Source organism: Condylura cristata, unplaced genomic scaffold (assembly GCF_000260355.1).
Source record: "Condylura cristata isolate star-nosed mole 26May11 unplaced genomic scaffold, ConCri1.0 scaffold00005, whole genome shotgun sequence".
NCBI lineage: Eukaryota > Metazoa > Chordata > Mammalia > Eulipotyphla > Talpidae > Condylura > Condylura cristata.
Genome location: NW_004567106.1, coordinates 59776749 through 59793625, shown reverse-complemented (window position 1 = coordinate 59793625; position 16877 = coordinate 59776749). Strand labels below are relative to the sequence as shown.

Genomic DNA, 16877 nt, shown 5'->3' with positions numbered 1-16877 from the left:
GGCATTAGTGGGTGCCCTAGGTTCCTTGTTCGATTCTGAGTACCCAGGCCTGGGAGTGCTTCCCCAAAGAACTTAGGGACACGACCACAGCCTCCCTCAGTTCAGATGCCTGCTGGAAGTGCTGCTCGGTGTCTCTCCTGATGCTGTCCTGCTGCAGCCCTGGGAGGCACCGGGCGCCTGTGATGGATGCACGGGGCGGGCCTGCTGGGACAGACATGACATGGGAGGCCCCTGCGCTAGGGTGACACTACACACCCTCGGCGTGGGGGTGGAGCGGGTAGGTGGAGCCAGCTGCCACCTGAAGGAGACAGAATCAGTCTCAGGGCTCCAATCTCGGCGGCTGTCAACTTCAAAGGAAATTCCCTTTGCTGCCGGCGCCACTGGCTGGAACACTGGACGAGCAAATTAATGCTGCAAGCAGGTGGCCACAGCTAATACCTGTGTAGGCGCTGTACCTTCACGCAGGGGGAAACAAAGATAATCTGCTCTCTAAAGAGGCCCGGGCCATCCACGGCTCTGTCTGGGGCTTCTCCCTCAGCAGGCGTGTTTGTTCCGGAGACCCCAGGGCTCTGGGCCAGCGTGGAACAGGCCCCCCAGCATTCTGGGGCCATGCTCAAGGGCCAGGGTGGCAGCTTGCCCACCCCCTCTTCCCGGCAGCTCTCTGCCCCTCCCCCATAGGAAGTGCTGTGGAAAGGCAACTGCTGCAATTACCTTGTGACACCTGAGGCCTCGGGCCAGGCTGGAGCAGGAATACAGGCACCAGGCACCCGCCCAGGCCCTCCCACACCCACCTGCTCGGGCTGCTCCTGCTTCCTGCCTGGCCTGGGCTGATGGGGTTCATGAACCCCTGTGCAGCCCCCTGAGGCTGACGGGCCCCCACCCCCTCCTTCAGGCCTCCCTGTTGTGGGGTTCTAAGGGCAGGTCACCTCACAAGCCAGCAGACCCTCCCTACCAGGGCTGACAGTGCAGAGCCCCCACGTGGCACCCACAGCATCTGAGGCTGACCACACGGGGGGCCCTGAGCAGACCCCGCCGGTGCTTGGGAGAGCGGCACCTGTCACACACTGTGTTGTGCCGAGAGCCTTCCACACCTGGGCTCAGCTTCACTCTCCCCGTAAGGGGGCACTGTCCCCCCCCCCCCCGCTTCACTAAGGAAACTGAGGCACAAAGAGGTGGCATGAGCTACCAGGTGTGGGGTGGGATCCTCACTTCTCACTTCTTGCCTCCTTTGACCCCACGAGGATCCTCCATGAGGAAGCCGGCAGGGACATGGCTACTTCTGGGACCCCAGCCTGCCCTCACCCTGGCCCAAGCGCCACGCTGCCCCGCCCTCACGGTCAGCCGTGGCACAAGATGTGTCGTGTCTGGTGCCCTTGGACACAGGGCCTCTGACTCCTCTCTCAGCCTATGAGCCACAGAGCGCTGTGAGCGCCCTTGCCCATACGAGCAGCGGGACCAGGCCCTGGGATTTCTACCCATCTCTTTTCCCTATTTCCTCTGCCCCAGTTCATCCTCTATCTTCTTGACGTCACCCCTCCACTGCCCACAGAATTGCCTAGAAAGTCTTGGCCTCCTGTCCTGACAAGAAGGCCCCATGAGGCCTAGAACCAGGAAGAAGGACCCTCCCTCCACCAGCGCCCCCCACCCACTCCCTGACCCCGTCTCCAGGGGATGGGTCTGGCCAGATGGCAGTGGGGAGAAGGTACTTCTGGCTAGGAATCAGAGAAGGCTTCCAGGAGGGAGCCACTTTGAGGATGGGTGGACTGGGGGTGGCCAGGAGAGCTGGTGTGAGCAGAGCTGAGGCAGGAAGACTCAGTCTAGGGAGTCAAGAGCATAGGTCTCTTTACAGAAGACCTATGACCGTCAGGATGGGTCTGGGAGGCCTAGAATGGCAGGTGGGAACTGGGAGTTACAGAGGGTGGGGATAACCTCCCCACAGGTGGAGGTTTCAAATCACCTGAAGGATAATGGGGGGCCTGGAGACTCTTTCCATCATGGGATGTTACTAACCTGGTGTTACCTTGGTCAAGCCATTTTTGTCACATAGTCTCAGTGGCCTCATCTGTAAAATGGGAGAAAAATGGGGGGCACAAATTAAACCAATAGTTTGTGTTTTCTTTTGTGTTTTTTTTTTAAGATTTGTATTTATGCATATAGAGCTGGGGTACAGGCCCGAGGTGTAGGGGCGATGAGAGGATTCACCAGAGACAGAGTGGGGAGCAGAACAGGCAGAATGACAAAGTACACTGCTGAGGGGAGCAGCGGGAGGTCAGGAGAGGTCTGCCAGCCATGTGGGTCAGCTCCGGGACCAGGGATCGAACTCACGCTGAAGCGTCTGTGGTCAGCTTACAGTGCTTCGGCCTAACCTATTGCCTCGAGAGAGGACCTCTTTTGTGTTTTAAGTAGCTTAAAACACATGCAAACAGATGATGGGGAGCAGGGGACCCCCAGCCTGTGCTCTGGGGCCTGCCTGCTGATGCCACTGGACACCACTGGGTTTGGTATCAGTCATGACCACCCCCGCAGTCCTGACTCTGCATCCCCAGCTCAGCCAGGAGGGGCTGCCCCTGCCTTCCCCAGGGCCCCTCTCAGCTGTCTCTGGTTTGGGGAAGGGTCATATGCCCTGAGCCCCTGGCCTGGAAGAGAAAGGAGCCACCAGCTGGGCAGGGCGTGGTGTGGTTGTAGATTCCCAAATCAAATTTGTCCAAATTTCTGTGTGTCCACGGCCCTTGCACAGTGCACGGAGAGGCGTCAACCCTCCTGGAACCAAGGATGCCCTAGAAGGACCCTGGGCCGTTGTCAGGACGCCCGAGGCCTGGCCTGTGCGGGCCGGTTAGCACTTCTGACGAGGACGTGTGCCCGTGTGGCGTCTGCCAGTCAGCCAGTCAGGTGTGCGCCCCCTTTCACCCGGAGCTAGTACTTAGGGAATGTGCCCTTAGGAAAACACCCATTTGTGTCACAGCAGGAAACTAGAAACCGCCAAGTGCCCCAGAGATGGGCTTGCTGGGTTTGGGCATCGCCATCACCATAGGATGAAACCATGCCAGTGACCAGCATTGTCACAGAACAGAAACAGAAAAAAGGACGCCAAATCGTCTCCTTTTTGATTAAAACAAAATGTACATGATGGACAAAGACTGGCCGAGTCTCCCACCTTTCTGGGGTTTGTGATGTCTGCTTGGTGTTCTCCAAAATGTAGAGGTGAATTCTGTGTTTGGGAGCTGGGGAAGGTGAGGAGGGAACAGAACTTTAGTTTTAAAAGAAAATTAGGGGCCTCCCTGGTGGCGTAAGGGGTTAAGTCTCAGCTCTGTCATGTTATCCGTTAGACACTGCCCCCCCCAACAGGGAGCTGACCAACAGGGCCCAGAAGACCTCTTGTGACCTGCCCTCTGCTCCCCTCAGCAGTGTATTTCAGTACATCTGCCAGTTGCTCCCCACTCTGTCTCTGGTGAATCCTCTCACCCTCCACACTTCTGGCTTATACCCCCAGCCCTGGTGTGCATAAGTAAATAAAATAAATCTTCTAAAATTAAATAAATAAATGTAAATAAAAGAAAATTAGAGATAAAGAAAGAATGAAAATCCAAAGCATCCAAATTCTGCTGGGCTGACCCCCACAGCGCACAGCATGAGTGGTCCCCAAGGGGGTACCCCCAGGGGTACCCTCCCTCACCTTTTCCCAAGACTTCTCTCCCTCCTCCTCCAGTAGCTGGACCCTGTGGTGAGGGTCCCCATCTCTGGAGTGCCTCTTCCCCAGACCTGCTGTCTTTTCCTGGGTTCAGGGCTCAGACCCCAAAAAGGAGGCGATCCCCCCAGACCACACAGCCAGCCCGTGCATACCCCGTGAAAGGATATCCCTCTGCTCCAACACTCGGGGATCTGCTTTCAGTGGGGGCTCAGGATCCTCTGCAGTTGAGTGGCGGCTCCTGCCTGCCAGGCTTCCTCCCCTTCGCCGGTTATCATGTAATGAACTGGAGCTGGCTGCTGGCCTGCAGAGGCAGAGAGAGGAAACGGGGGTCAAGGGTCTCCCCTTGTCCATCACTGCACTAATAGTGTCACATAGATTATTGGGTTTAAGCCCCAAGTTCTGATGCTACTTCCCAGGGAATGTCCTGAGACACAGAGACTTGGGGTCCAGAGCCCGGCCCGGAGCTCCAGGCCTCAGGAAGTGCTCCCAACGTGCATGCCACCCCACTGTGCGTCTCCAGCCACACCAGGTCTCTGCCTGCTCCTCCCAGGTCTAGAGTTTTCTTTTTAAGATTTATTTATTTATGCATACAAGAACTGGGGTGCAGGTCAGAGGTGACAGGGGCATGGTTGGGGGTGAGAGGATTCACCAGAGACAGAGTGGGGAGCAGAACAGACAGATCTACTGAAATACACTGCTGAGGGGAGCAGCGGGTGAGCCAGGAGAGGTCTGCCACGCCATGTGGGTCAGCTCCCTGGCTGGGGCTTGAACTCGTGCTGCAGCGGCTGCAGAGAGCTTCACAGTGCTGTGCTTTAACCCCTTGTGCCTCCAGGGAGGCCCAGATCTAGTGCTTTCTACCGAGCCAAGCTCTTTCCCTCCTTTGTCTCATTGGAGGGGCACAGCCACTCTGGACACAAGTGGGACCCAGGAGTGCCCCTGTTTCCACAGATGCAGCCGCTGAGGCCCATAGGAGAGTAACCTCCTATGGCAGAACTGGAACAGCCAGGGCTGGAGGCAGGAGGAGCCCAGGGCTATGGGTGCTGATTCTTCAGCCAGGGGTGGGGTCAGAGCAGGCACCTAGCTTCTGCAAACAGAAGTTCAAGTTCATGGGCATGTTCCCATGATAGAATGCTTTGTGTATTTACATTTTAAAAAACCCCAGGTCTTGGTAGATCCCAATTCATTCTAGAAGTGAATTGCAGATTCCCGAAAGAAACAGAGATGCCTGCAATAGACCCCACTCATTGCCGGCAAACTGCACCCTGACCCTGCCCTCTGCCAAGGTGCCAGCTGGCCTTGGAGCCAGGGCGCTGAATCCCCCATGCCCTGCTAGGCTTGATAGGTTACTCCTGAAGGGCCCTGCACCTCGGTTTCCCCACCTGTGGAAACACACTATCTCCTCAGGCTCCTGGTGGCCAAGAACGATGCCCTGTTTGATTACGAAGTAGATTAAAAGTCTTGTGTACTTGATACAAGTAATTCTATCCTGTACAAGGATAGTTTCATTGAAAAGCAACCTCAAGTGGCCTTTCACCAGCCTCCCTACTCCTCCCTTCAAGCCCCCACAGAATGGGCTGAGGAAAGACAGAAAGATGATAGCAGCCCCTGGCTGCTGCTGGGGCCCCCAGGTATCACTATTGCCGTGGGGCGCATGTGGCGAGGACTCCCAGGACACCCCAGTGGGGGCTGGGTGCCTAGGTCAGGCACCTGTTCATGCCAGGGTCCTCCCAGGCTGAAAGCTGGTCTCTGATCAAAAGGGCCAGGATGGCCCAGACAACGGGGCCAAGGGTCAAGGGTCAACGGGGCAGAGGGTCAAAGGTCCTGGCGAGTACACGGAGCCGTGGCCTCCCACCCTGACCTCTACTCACACTGAGCACCTCTGCTGGAAACTGTGTCCCAGCAAGAGACTCCCTGGTAACACAAGCTCCCATCAGGCTCGGGCTATTACTCAGCAATAATACAGACACAATTACCAGCACACGCAATAACAAAGGTAAACCTCAAATGCTTTCTGCAAAGTGCAAGAAGCCAGACTCACAGGGCTAAATTTTCTGGAAAAGGGAAGGCCCCACAGTGTCCCAGGAACCTTAAGGAGGCCGCCACCTGCTGCAGCATCCCTCCCCACCTCCAGTCTGTTTCTGGCAATGCAAGTAATGAGGGTCCCTGGGACCCCTGGGGTCAGCGCGTGGCCAAACAGTTAGGGGCCTGCTGCACTGGCTAGTGGTTCTGTGTGTTTGGGGGCCCTCCTCCTGTGGGGTTTCGCTAGTCTTTCTCTGTGACCCACTTTTTGTAAATGGCCTCTCCTCCTCAGCTCCTTCTGGAAGCTGGACTCAGACAAGCCTGGGTGGTCTTCAGGAAGTTGGATGTTAATGGAGTTGCCATCTGGCCACCCACTCTCCCCTCCAGCCCTCCCACCCCAGGGGGTGGCCTGTCACAGGTTGTAAATGGCTGCGAGTGGGGTGGGCTCAAGCCCGCCTCTGCCCCACTCCACTCAGGCTGGCTTGAGCCCATCCCAAGCCCACCCCACAGTGGCGGGTCTCACAGAATGGAGGAGAGACGCCTGACCTTATACTCTGGAGCGGATGTTCTCTGCGGTTGTGGCTGATACTGAACGCGGAGAAACAGCTCTAGTGGAGTCTGGAACTCAGCGCTGGGGCCAGCATCCGTCTGCTTTGCCTGCTCTTGCCGGCCAGGGTCAGAAGGGGCCAAGGCCTGTCCGGAGCTCAGGCCCTCAGGCTGCGCACTGCCCACTGGAAGCCAGAAGCCCATTTGTGAACATCACACACCCTTTCCTCACGTACTGGCCAGGGAGGCCATGTGCACTCACATTGACTCAGTGGGGGTCCTGGCTCCCCCCACCCCACCCTATCTCAGTAACCCAACCTCATACACCTCTGTTTTCTCACCCATAAAGTGGGTATATTAATGTTATTTGCACAGAGGGCTGTGGATGAGTATGAAGCCCCTGAATATTATTGCTACAACTACCACTACTGCTGCCACTACTACTACTCTAATAAATGTAATTTCCCTCCTACTGGGGGTTTTTACTTAAATACAGTTCAGAAAGAAACTGTTCATTCATAAATTATCCACTTACACAACAAGCATTCAGAGAGTGTCTACTATGTGCCAGACAGGTGCTGAGAACCTCTGAGCTCAGAAGTGGGGCCTGAAAATGCAGGTAGAGTATGCAATCCAGGACCCAGCAGGCACTCTGTGTCTGGGTTTCATGGTGGAATGCCTTGGTTTGCTGATCTCCAAACTGAGGTAACCTGAAACTGGGCGTCCAGAGGTCTCCAGGTAAGCTTGAGGCCACCATGTTAAGAGAATAGGTCTCTAAGGGCCTCCCTGGTGGCCCAAGGGTTAAATCTCAGCACTATGAAGCTGTCCACAGCCAGGGTAGGGGTAGCCGCCAGGGAGCTGACCCACATGGCACAGCAGACCTCTCCTGTCTCACCCACTGCTCCCCTCAGCAGTGTTTTTCAGTTGCTCTGTTCTGCTCCCACCTCAGTCTCACCTCCTGTACTTCTGGCCTACACCCTAGGTCTTGCATGTATAAACAAATATATCTTATATAAAGAGAGAGAGAAAGAGGACAGGTGTATAGAGAAGCTCAGTAGGCCAAGGGTTAACTGAGGCTTCCTCCTGGTGGCCTCTGTGAGCCCCAGCTCTGGCCCTGGGCAAAACTCAGTGGGGCAGAGCAGACTTTCTGCCACCCCCCCCCACAAAAGGACAAGCCCCATGGGTAGAGATGGGTAGAGGCACAGGAAGCCTGACTCTACCAAAGAATTTGGGGTTCAAGTCTCACCTCTGCCACTCACTCCCCTGGGATTTGAATGAGTAGGTCAGTTCCCACAGCTGTGTAATAGGGCTGTCCTCAGAACCCCTGAGACGTGAGTGTGATCAGCAAGACTGGCACGGGAGTGAGAAAACCTGAGTCTGAGCCTTCACCCATCCAGTGTGATCTCCATGAACTTGGAAAACACCCTCTCATCAACATTACGATCTTCCCCAGCCACCAGGCTTGAGGGGGAAGGAAAGTGTCGGGGAGAGTTTAGCAACTGTGTGCTCTTGGGCCTTGGTCAAGGCTGTTGCTTCCCTGGCTCGTCCTGGAATGGTGGCAGCTCGGATGCCCGGATGCCCTCCAGGGTAGGCTGGCACCCATGACCTACCCCTGCAATACCCCAGAGGCCCCAGAGCCCTCAAGTACCATCCAGGCAGGCAGCACATGGAAAAACACTCAACATCACGTGCTATCCAGGGGAAGGCAAATGAAAACCACAAGGAAGGGAGTTTTAGATGGCGCAAACTGGAGACTGGCGAACCAGGAGACGGCAAAGACAAGGAACAGCCAGAACTCTCCTTTCTCTCGCTAGCCGAGGGAAATGACAATCAGTGGTAGCAGGTTGACGCTTCAGATTCCCACCACGGGAGTATTTCTACCTCAGAAGCCAGCAAAGACTACAAATCAGGGCTTCCTCCTGCTTGCAGAGAGCTGTGGCATTTGCCAACACAAGCTCTGGTGGAAAGAGGACCTCAAAGAACGAATGGTGGCCCCCAGGTAAGAACAGGCCAACTCAGGGTGCATAAACAAACCGTGGTCCACCCACACGGTAGAACAGTACTCAGCAGTCAACAGGAAGGAACTGATAATACAGAAGACTTGGCTGTCTCTCAGAGGCATTGCGCTAAGTGAGAGCCGCCAGGTTCAAAAGATTGAACTATACTGCACTATAGTGTGTGACAAGAAATTCTAGAAAAGAAAAGTGTCAGTGAGAGAGAGCAGATCAGTAGTTACCAGGGAGGAGAGACGACGCAGGGGAGCAAAGGAAGAAAGCGGACATGACAGAGGCGCAAGGGAAATGTTGGGGTTGATGCAAATTTTCTGGACCTGACCATGCGGGTGGTTTCATAGCTGTGTAAGCTTGTCAAAGCTCATCTAACTGTATGCTTAAAACTGATTTTAATGCTTGCAAGTTATATCTCAACAAGGCTGTGCAACCCAAGCCAAAATCAACCTATCCGTTCTGCGGCCTTAGGTTCTCCAGCTACCTGCTCACACGATGCCTGGAGATGCACACACGTCCACACATGCATATCAACATAGGTTCTTGAAAACTTTAACTTTTCTAAGTGAAACGATGCAAAATGAAGGAAGCCAGGTCCTCAAATAACCGTTTGTTAGACGCGGGGGTGGGAGGGTTTGTTTTTCTTTTTTGCCAATGAACAAAAGGACCTTATCCAGGACCAGTGCAGTCTTAGAGAACATGTGACCTGGGGAGATAGGACAGGCCAGTGAAGAAGCTCCTTTAAAGCAGGAGATGGACCTGAAGCGTTGCCTCCCTGAGGTAGGCAGGAGCCCGCTAGAGCCAGGCCGGCCAGGGGCCCGAGGCTGCTCCCTACCTCCTGCCAGCCTCCGCCTGCCCACCTCGTAATGTGTGGATGCTGGCTGACAAAATCTTTTCTTTGCCTATGAACACTGGTGGAGCTGAGACCACTGGGGTCACTGGAGCTTGGAGGAAAGCTAACAGGAGGGGTGAGGGCAGGGAGGGACCAAGACCCTGTCATCACTTACTGCGTGTGCATGCCTGCTAGCATATGGTCGCTAATAACCAGCTGTTCACTGTCGGTTCCAGATGGACTCAGAGAAAAATGGCCTGCAAGGGTAGCAGGCAAGATTCAGGTGGGACATAAAGATGAACTTCCTGACAGGGCTCTGGGGAAAGTGGACATAGGTGTGTGCATGCACACAGGAGCGTGTGTGCCCAAGTGTGTGTGTGCCCGGGGCAGTGAGGCCAGAGCAGGTGAGAGGGCTCTCCCTTTCTCTGCAGCACTTTATGAACTGGAAAGACAAGTCTGTCTACAAGGAGCCTGTGTCCCTCTGGGCTGGGGACAGAGAGCTGGACTCAGGCCCTTTCTCTCAGTACCTTGGAGGGCAATTAGCTGGCTGGTCCATCAGTAAGACCCCCAAACCAGAAGTCTGTGGAGCCAGATGGGTACTGCTTCCGAGGCCCACCCCCTCCCAGCAGTCCTGCGGCTGTCCTCCCAGGCGAGCAGAAGCAACCATCCACAGGCGGGGATGGTGATGTCACAGTCGTAGGCCCCAGGACACAGGAAGCCAGTAGCAACCCCTCCGAGGCGCTAAATCATTCATGGTGCAGAGCGCAGGGGCAGGAGATTTAGTGCAGCAGAAACACTTGAGGGACTTGTGGTAATCTTTAAAGAGACCCCATCAGCCGGATGGTGGCCTAAGGCTGAGGCTGGGAAGTGGTACAGAGCCCAAAGAAGTAGGAACTGGGGGGGAAGCTTTCAACCTCTAAAACAGAGGAGGGGAGCAACCCCAAAGCTCGGGGCACAGGTCCAAAATGAAGGCAGTTTTGATGCCCTAGGAGATGGGGGCTTCCAGATGCCACCGTGGCTTTCCCACTCTTGGCATGCCTGTGGAGTTTCTGTGCTGCCCCTGTGGGGTTTCTGCTGGTCAAGACAGAACAAGGAATGTTGTTGGGATGTGGATGCTGGGCCTGCGGTCTCTAGGAACCCACCCAGTCTCTGCTGGAAGGGGAGTCTCAGGCCAGCAATGGTTTCTCTGAAGTGGACGGTAGAGCATTTCCCAGCATTTATCCTTTTGCCTCAAAGGGAGTATGATGCCTTCCTCCTAGACCCCGTCTGTTTTATGATTCAGAATTCCAGAACTCAGTGATTCAGTTCCTGTGCCCGCTGGGTCTCTCCAATCAGGCAGCACACAGTGGGGGCTTCATATAGAACACAGGGGGTTCTTCTCCCAAGTCTTGAAAAGGCAGGGATGAAGGAAGATCCACTTTCAAAAAGGGGGTTTTCTAAACACCCCACTTTAGAAACAGGGGTTTCCTCCCTGTTTGCTCACTTGACAGGTGAGAAACCAGAGGCTGGAGAGGGAATTGGCTTGCCTGAAGCCCACAGCCCACAGCCCTCTGTGGATAGGAATGGGAAGAGTAGAAGCCCCTGGATGTCACACTGAGCACTTGGTTTCCCTTAAAATGGCCTTCGGAGACAAAGGGCAGGTTTGGTCCTTGCTGAGAGGTGTAGTAGCGTGGAGCAGGGGCTGTGACGGAGAGAGAGGCCACAGGTGCTGTGCCCAGTTCTGCCAGCTGGCTCCTGGCTCCTGAGCTTTAAGAAAGCATTGCAGCAAGATGCTGGGAGTGCGGGAGAGATGGGGATTGAGGCCCTTGTAGCAGTGACAGCGCTCTGTAGCCTTGCATCTGCTCGAACACATACTTCATTCGGGAGCATCTTCAGAGAAACATTCACGGGGCTACAGCTGCCAACAAGACAGATGTGACCCTTGTCCTCTAGCAGCCTGCTTCTGATGTCATCTTGAGGAGTGCCACAGGGCTGGGCATGTAATAATCCCCCCAATCCAGCTCATCCCAGCAGGACAGACCACCCCCAGCGCCCCTCAACTGCCACAGAGGCTCAGGAGGACCTGGTGAGTCAGGTTCCTACAGCCGGAGCAAAGGCTGGATTCTGGGTGAAGCTTGGTAAAGACTGTACCAGAGACCCTCTCCGGACCAGCCCTGACTCCCTCCCCACAGCCCCGACTCTCCTCCCAACCCCCCACAGAACCGCACTTCTATCTCCTACTCCTCCCCCACTCCCCCGGCTGGTCCATTCTCCACTCCCACCCTCTGCAACGTCTCCAGGGCAAGAAGGGAGTCAGCTAGCAGCCAGCCCCAAGGGAGATGACGACCCTGGGCACACATCCCTCAAGTGTGTCACCAGGGAAAGCCTCAAGAACGCCAGAGGTTCCCTGCAGGCGCCTCGCTATAGGCCGACCTGAGGCCAGGGGCTCCTAGTTCCCCACCCCATGGAGGTCCCTGGGCTGCTCCAGGGAGTTAGCTCTGGACCTGCACAACCCAGCCCAGTGGAACCCAGACAGTGAACGAGGCTCTGGTTCTGGGTCTGTGCCCAGTTCAGGACCCAGCTTGGTTTCTGGGCCTTCCACTGAAAAAACGGGGTCAGACAATTTTGGTAACCCTATGAGGTTCAAAACCGCGCAAAGCGATGGACTCCAGGGCGGACGGCCAGCACTGACGCAGACGCAGACGCAGATGCAGCGACAGAGAGGGCGCTGAGCCCAGTGGTGGGTGCAAGTCCGCAGAGAAGCTTCCTCCCCCGGCACAGGGGCAGTAAGCTTGAGACACTGCCCCCCCAACCAACGCACCCCCCAACCAACGGAAAAGAAAAGGTCCAGACAGGTCCAAAATGCCAGCAGGAAAGGACTGCCTGCAGCACTGCCTAGAGCGCAGGAGCTCCCGAGAAAAGTGGGCAACTTGACTCTATGCAAGTGGGTGGCGATTGCAGAACTAAAGGGAGCCCTGCAGAAGCGCTGTGCTATTTCCAGTGTTTACTCCATCCGACAGTACCCCCTTACAGACGAAGGGAGTCCCCGAATGATCAAGCAGGGGCACAACAAATACATTTCGAGAGATTAAAAAATCAGATAATTCTAATTTGAGACAAGGACATGGTAACACTTAGAAGCATCCTGGAACGGAAATAGAAATAGAGATTGCTGGGGCCCTGCCTGGTGGCGCAGCGGGTTAAAGCACTGCACTGAGAATCTACAGCCGCTTCCGCATGAGTTCGATTCCCGCCTGCCACGGAGGTGACCAAATGGCGTGGCAGACCTCTCCTGGCCCGCCCGCTGCTCCCCTCAGCAGTGTACTTCGTCGATCTGCCTGTTCTGCTCCCCACTCCGTCTCTGGTGAAGCCTCTCGCTGCCCCTGAGCCTCTGGCCTGTACCCCAGTTCTGTATGCACAAATAAATAAATCTTTAAAAAGAAGAAGAAGAAGAAGAGATTACTGGGTTTGGGGGCTGAATTATGCAGCTAGTATTCTGTTTTGGACACAGGAAGTGAAACATGGCCCGAGGCCAAAACCATATCTGGGTCACCAACCTTTGGATAATCCGTTGAAGGCTTTGGGGCCCCTCCTCCACCAACTCAGACACAAATCTCTGCTTGGTATTCCGGGGCCCTGAAGCCGCCCGGGAGCCTTGGGCCTCGGCCCTGCTGCGGCGTGGCCCAGCCCGGGGGCAGTGGACACTGGAGACTGGGGTTCCGGTCTAGCCCCGGAGGGGCCGGACACAGACAGGCTCGGCAGCAGCCCGACAGGGTTCTCGCCAGGGGCCACACGCTGGTTTTCTCGCCCTGATCCGCCAAAGAGGTGCGGCGGGTGTCCTCAGTTTACTCTACTGAAGAGGAGACCCAGACTGGACTCAACCTCACTGACCCCATCCAGTCAGTGCTCGAGCCGCCCTCTCCGCAACCGTCGTCCCCATAGACTCGGGTCCAGCGCTCAGGGCGTGGGCTCTCGCCTGGGAGGGCAATCGGGAGGCATAAAGATGCAAACCCGTAGCCCCACCGCCAGCTTGGCCCGCTCGCGTCTCGCCCTGGCTCTGGGCACGCGTCCTGGACCCGCCGCCGCCGCCAGCCCCAGACCGAGACGCGCGCCTCGCGGGGCTCCCCGCCGCGGCCCGAGGACACCTCGCCCTCTCGGGCTCCGGCTCCGGCTCGCCCTCTGTGATTCCACTGCCCCGGGCCTCAACATCGCGTGATGGATTCTTCTGAAGAAACAATCCCGGACGTATCTGTCTTTTTTCCAATTGAAAATTTAATACCAGCATTCGATAAACAGACACTTCAGGAAGTCCAGAAAGATGTGAAGCAAAAAGATTCTCCCGTCCACTGTCTCTCAATTTTCCCACATCGAATTCACTCCTATTTGCTGATTATTGAGTTTCCAGGGGGAGACTTTGTGCATATTAAAAACCTGACACCTAGCCACCAACCCACTCACCCCCATTTACTGTTTTACACAAACAGAAGCCTACGTGTCCTTTGCATTTTTCACTTAACATCCAGGATATATAATGACCGTATATATTTTCGTCTCCTAAGAGCCAGTTAGATTCCTATGACAGGATCACTTTTCACTCGACTGTTTTTCTCCTTCCTTCCCCGTGTCCCCTACACTCTCGGTGCCGCTCATCTGGGACTGAATCTCCCGGTTCCCGACCCTTTGAAAACAGAGACCCCCGCGCGACTCCATGAAAAACGCTCCGACGCACAAACGCGCTTTCTAAAAAAATGTCGGGGATTAGTTTAATTTCAATACCCCTGCGAGTGTTGATCCACGGCGCATCTAGATTCTAGAACAAAGCCCAGAGGGCTGGGGCCTGGGCCCAGATGGAAAGATTGCGCCAGGCACCCCTTACCCCCCGCTCGCGGCGGAGCAGAGACCTCAGTTTGTGACAGTGTGTGGTGGTGGAGGGGGGTGGGGGTAGGAGGGGAAGTCGCGGCGGCGGCTGGATCTCCAGATCTCCAGGGGTCGGCGGCAGGAGCTCGGGACATGGCGGCGGCGGGTGCGCGGTAGGGGCAGTGATTGTGCGGGTCTGCAGTTTGCAGAGACCCAGTGGATCGCGAAATCCGCAAGAGCCTACTCGCGCACTCCATTTCCCCTCTGGAGAGGTGCAAGTCGTGCTACCCATTGAGCAAAAGGGGAAACTGAAGCTCCGAGAAGAGCGAATGGGGAAGGTGGTAATCCGAGCGCCAGAGGACCGGAGTCCTGGGCTCCATCTCACTGCGAAATGCTAGTCGCACGTGTCACGGGGCCAAAAGCGCGGGTCATTTCGGGGGCCCAACAATTACTGCGAGGTCAATGCCGGCACTGCGCCCCACACACCCCTCCCTCAGCCCAGTCGCGTGGAGAGAGGGAAGGGATAAGAGAAGGCTCAACATCTTCAGCACGACGGGACTGCCCTTGAGACAGCCAGGGGACGTGGGTTAGGGCAGCCGAGTGGGGCTGGGAACGAATTAAGATGGCCAGAGAGACCAGCGGAGACATCTAGAGCGAGAACGAAGGGCCGTGGGACTGAGCCCCGGAGCCCAATCTCCCAGCAGACAGAGGCAAAGGGAACCGAGCAGCAAAGTGTGGACCTGAGGTCGGTCCAATCCACTCTCCCTCCCTCCCCCGCCTGCACCCCGAGCCGAAAGGGATCCGGGGTATCGGGTCCCCGGGGGCCACCCTCTCACCGTCCGGGTCCAGCTCCAGTTACCGGCCGGGCCTGCTCCCTAAAATATGTATGAGGCCTTGCGGGTGCAGTTTCGCGGCCCCTCCCGAAATGGGGCTGGGGGCGTCGGGGTGCGCGGGGAGCCAAAGGGGGAGAAAACAACGCGGGCTCCCGACGCCCGGGCCGTCTCGACTTTCAGAAGCGCATTTAAGAAAAGGCAGAAACTGGATCCTCGTCGGCAGCGCCCCCGCCCTGCCAGCGCCGACGGCCGGACCCAGCGGCCGGGTGGCTCGCTTTGCGAAGTGAGGTGTCTAGTTCTCGACAGCAGGTGAATGGGCCCGGGCGGGGTGCACCAGGCACGGGGGGCGGGGCGCGAGCTATAAAGGGGGCGCGGCAGTTCGCGGGGGCCACTCGCAGCCAGCTTGGCTCGCACTCGGCTTTGCGGTTCTTGGCACATCTTGCAGCTACGACCCAGGATCCCACGGCCCCTCGGGAACCAGGTAGGGCGCGGGTGGGGCCGCAGTCAGGGAAGTTCAGGCGACCTGACTTGGATGGGGGTGGGGAAATGTGCGAGGTGGTGCCAGCTCCCACCTTGGCGGGTCCGGCCGGGCGCTTGCTCCTGATCTCTCGTCTGGGTCCTGGTGCACCGCGCCCCATCTCCGGCTGCGCTGAGAGGCACCCAGAGGGCCGGAGAGTCGCCTAGCCTGCCCTTCCTGGGGTGGGGGTCCTGCCTCCTTCTCTGGCTGCTACACCCAGGGCCCTAGCAGGCCCCACCCTGGAGTCGGACCTATTCTAGGCTGGCAACCGCATAGTCTCGTTCTGCTGCTCCGGGCTGGATAGAGGCGGGGATGTGGGGAACTATAGACACCCACCGACAGAGTGCTAACGGTCTTCAATCTTAATACATACAAGAGGCCTTAGATTTGGTGGAGGCATCGGATAAGAAACACTCCACCCCTTCCCACCTCCACACCCCGTTCTTAGGGGCTTCTCAACCTCCAGAGCAATGCGAGTGGATAGGAAGAACTAGATACCTAAAGGGTGGAGGACGGATTAACGTTTTATTTTAATCTGGTTTTGAACTGCAGTTGCCGTCTGGGGCGGTCTGGAGGGGCTGGGTCTGGGGAGGGCGCCCACAGTGGGAAGAGGGGTGCGCTCCCTTGCTCAGGATGCTGGGGAAGGAGGAAGAGGCCACCCTACCGTTGACAGCCTGGGAGTCTCCTAACCCCTACCCCGCCCCTTCCGAATACTTGGGGTAGCATCGGAGCGTAGGACCGCTGAGGAGCTAATCCAGATCTGCGTCCCAGCCTCGGTCGGCCCCGCCCCCTCCCGGGGGAGCCACCGCCGCAGTAGGTGGGGGGGGGTGGGAGGGAGGGAGGGAGGTGGGAAGGGTCTGGGGGCGGCTCCCCTTCCCTTCCCCCTTCCGGGACAGGCAGCCTTTGTTCCCTGCGGCAGCAGTGGCCTAACACCTGTGAGTCCGCAGTGCTGGGTGAGTGTAGTGAGGACTTGGCGGGGAGACCCTCGTCCCCCCTCCACCCTTGTGCTCCGGGGTCTGCGTGGGCCCATTGAGACAATTCAGTTTTGCGCACCTTTCTGAGGCCGGCACTTCAAAGATCGGTCCAGTGGCCCCACTGTGAGTCGCACCTCCAAGCGCACTTCCCCTCCCCCAGCTCAGGGTCGGATTTCCGAGCACGCTAAGCTACACACACCTCGGCTAGCTCCCGGCTTAGAGGGCGGTGGGGTGGCAGGGCGTCGGGGCGCACCTCGGCCAGCGGCACCTTAGCCTGAGGGCAGGAGGCAGGGGTTGAAGTCTGGCGGCGAGACCCCTTGGGGCCAGAGCCTGGGGTGTTGGACGTGCAGGCGGGGCTCCCAGCGTCTCTGCAGTCTGGGTCGGGCGTGCCCAGCGCTGCGCACCAACCCCAGCCACATTCAAGGTGAATCATCCCGGGCCCGCCCCCGGCCCCTCCCCCGCCTCACGGCACCTGAGCCAATGGCGAGGCGCGGGGGGCGGGCGGGGCTGGGGGGGCGGTAAACCCTTCCAGAGTCATTATCTCTGCACTCGGTCGAGCCCCTGTACCTCTGCGCCGCAGCCCGCGAGCCACTCTGGGCCGCGCCGTCCGGGGCACTCTGCGCACC

The 16877-nt window shown here is 57.3% G+C and overlaps 1 long non-coding RNA gene across 6 annotated transcripts in view; it reads right to left on the bottom strand.

Moving 5' to 3' along the window:
• LOC105853234 overlaps positions 1–16626 on the bottom strand; it is a 58847-nt gene extending 42221 nt beyond the window's left edge. For 3 of the 6 annotated variants that reach the window (XR_001145076.1, XR_001145075.1, XR_001145080.1), the window contains exons 1-3: positions 16331–16626; positions 3841–3989; positions 2011–2062 (exon numbers count right to left, since the gene is read on the bottom strand). This is a non-coding gene — a long non-coding RNA (uncharacterized LOC105853234). Of the gene's footprint in view, positions 1–2010; positions 2063–3840; positions 3990–6253; positions 6433–14763; positions 14920–16330 lie in introns of those variants that run through there. The other 3 variants (XR_001145077.1, XR_001145079.1, XR_001145078.1) reach the window with 3 other exon arrangements.
• Positions 16627–16877: the final 251 nt, after the last annotated feature.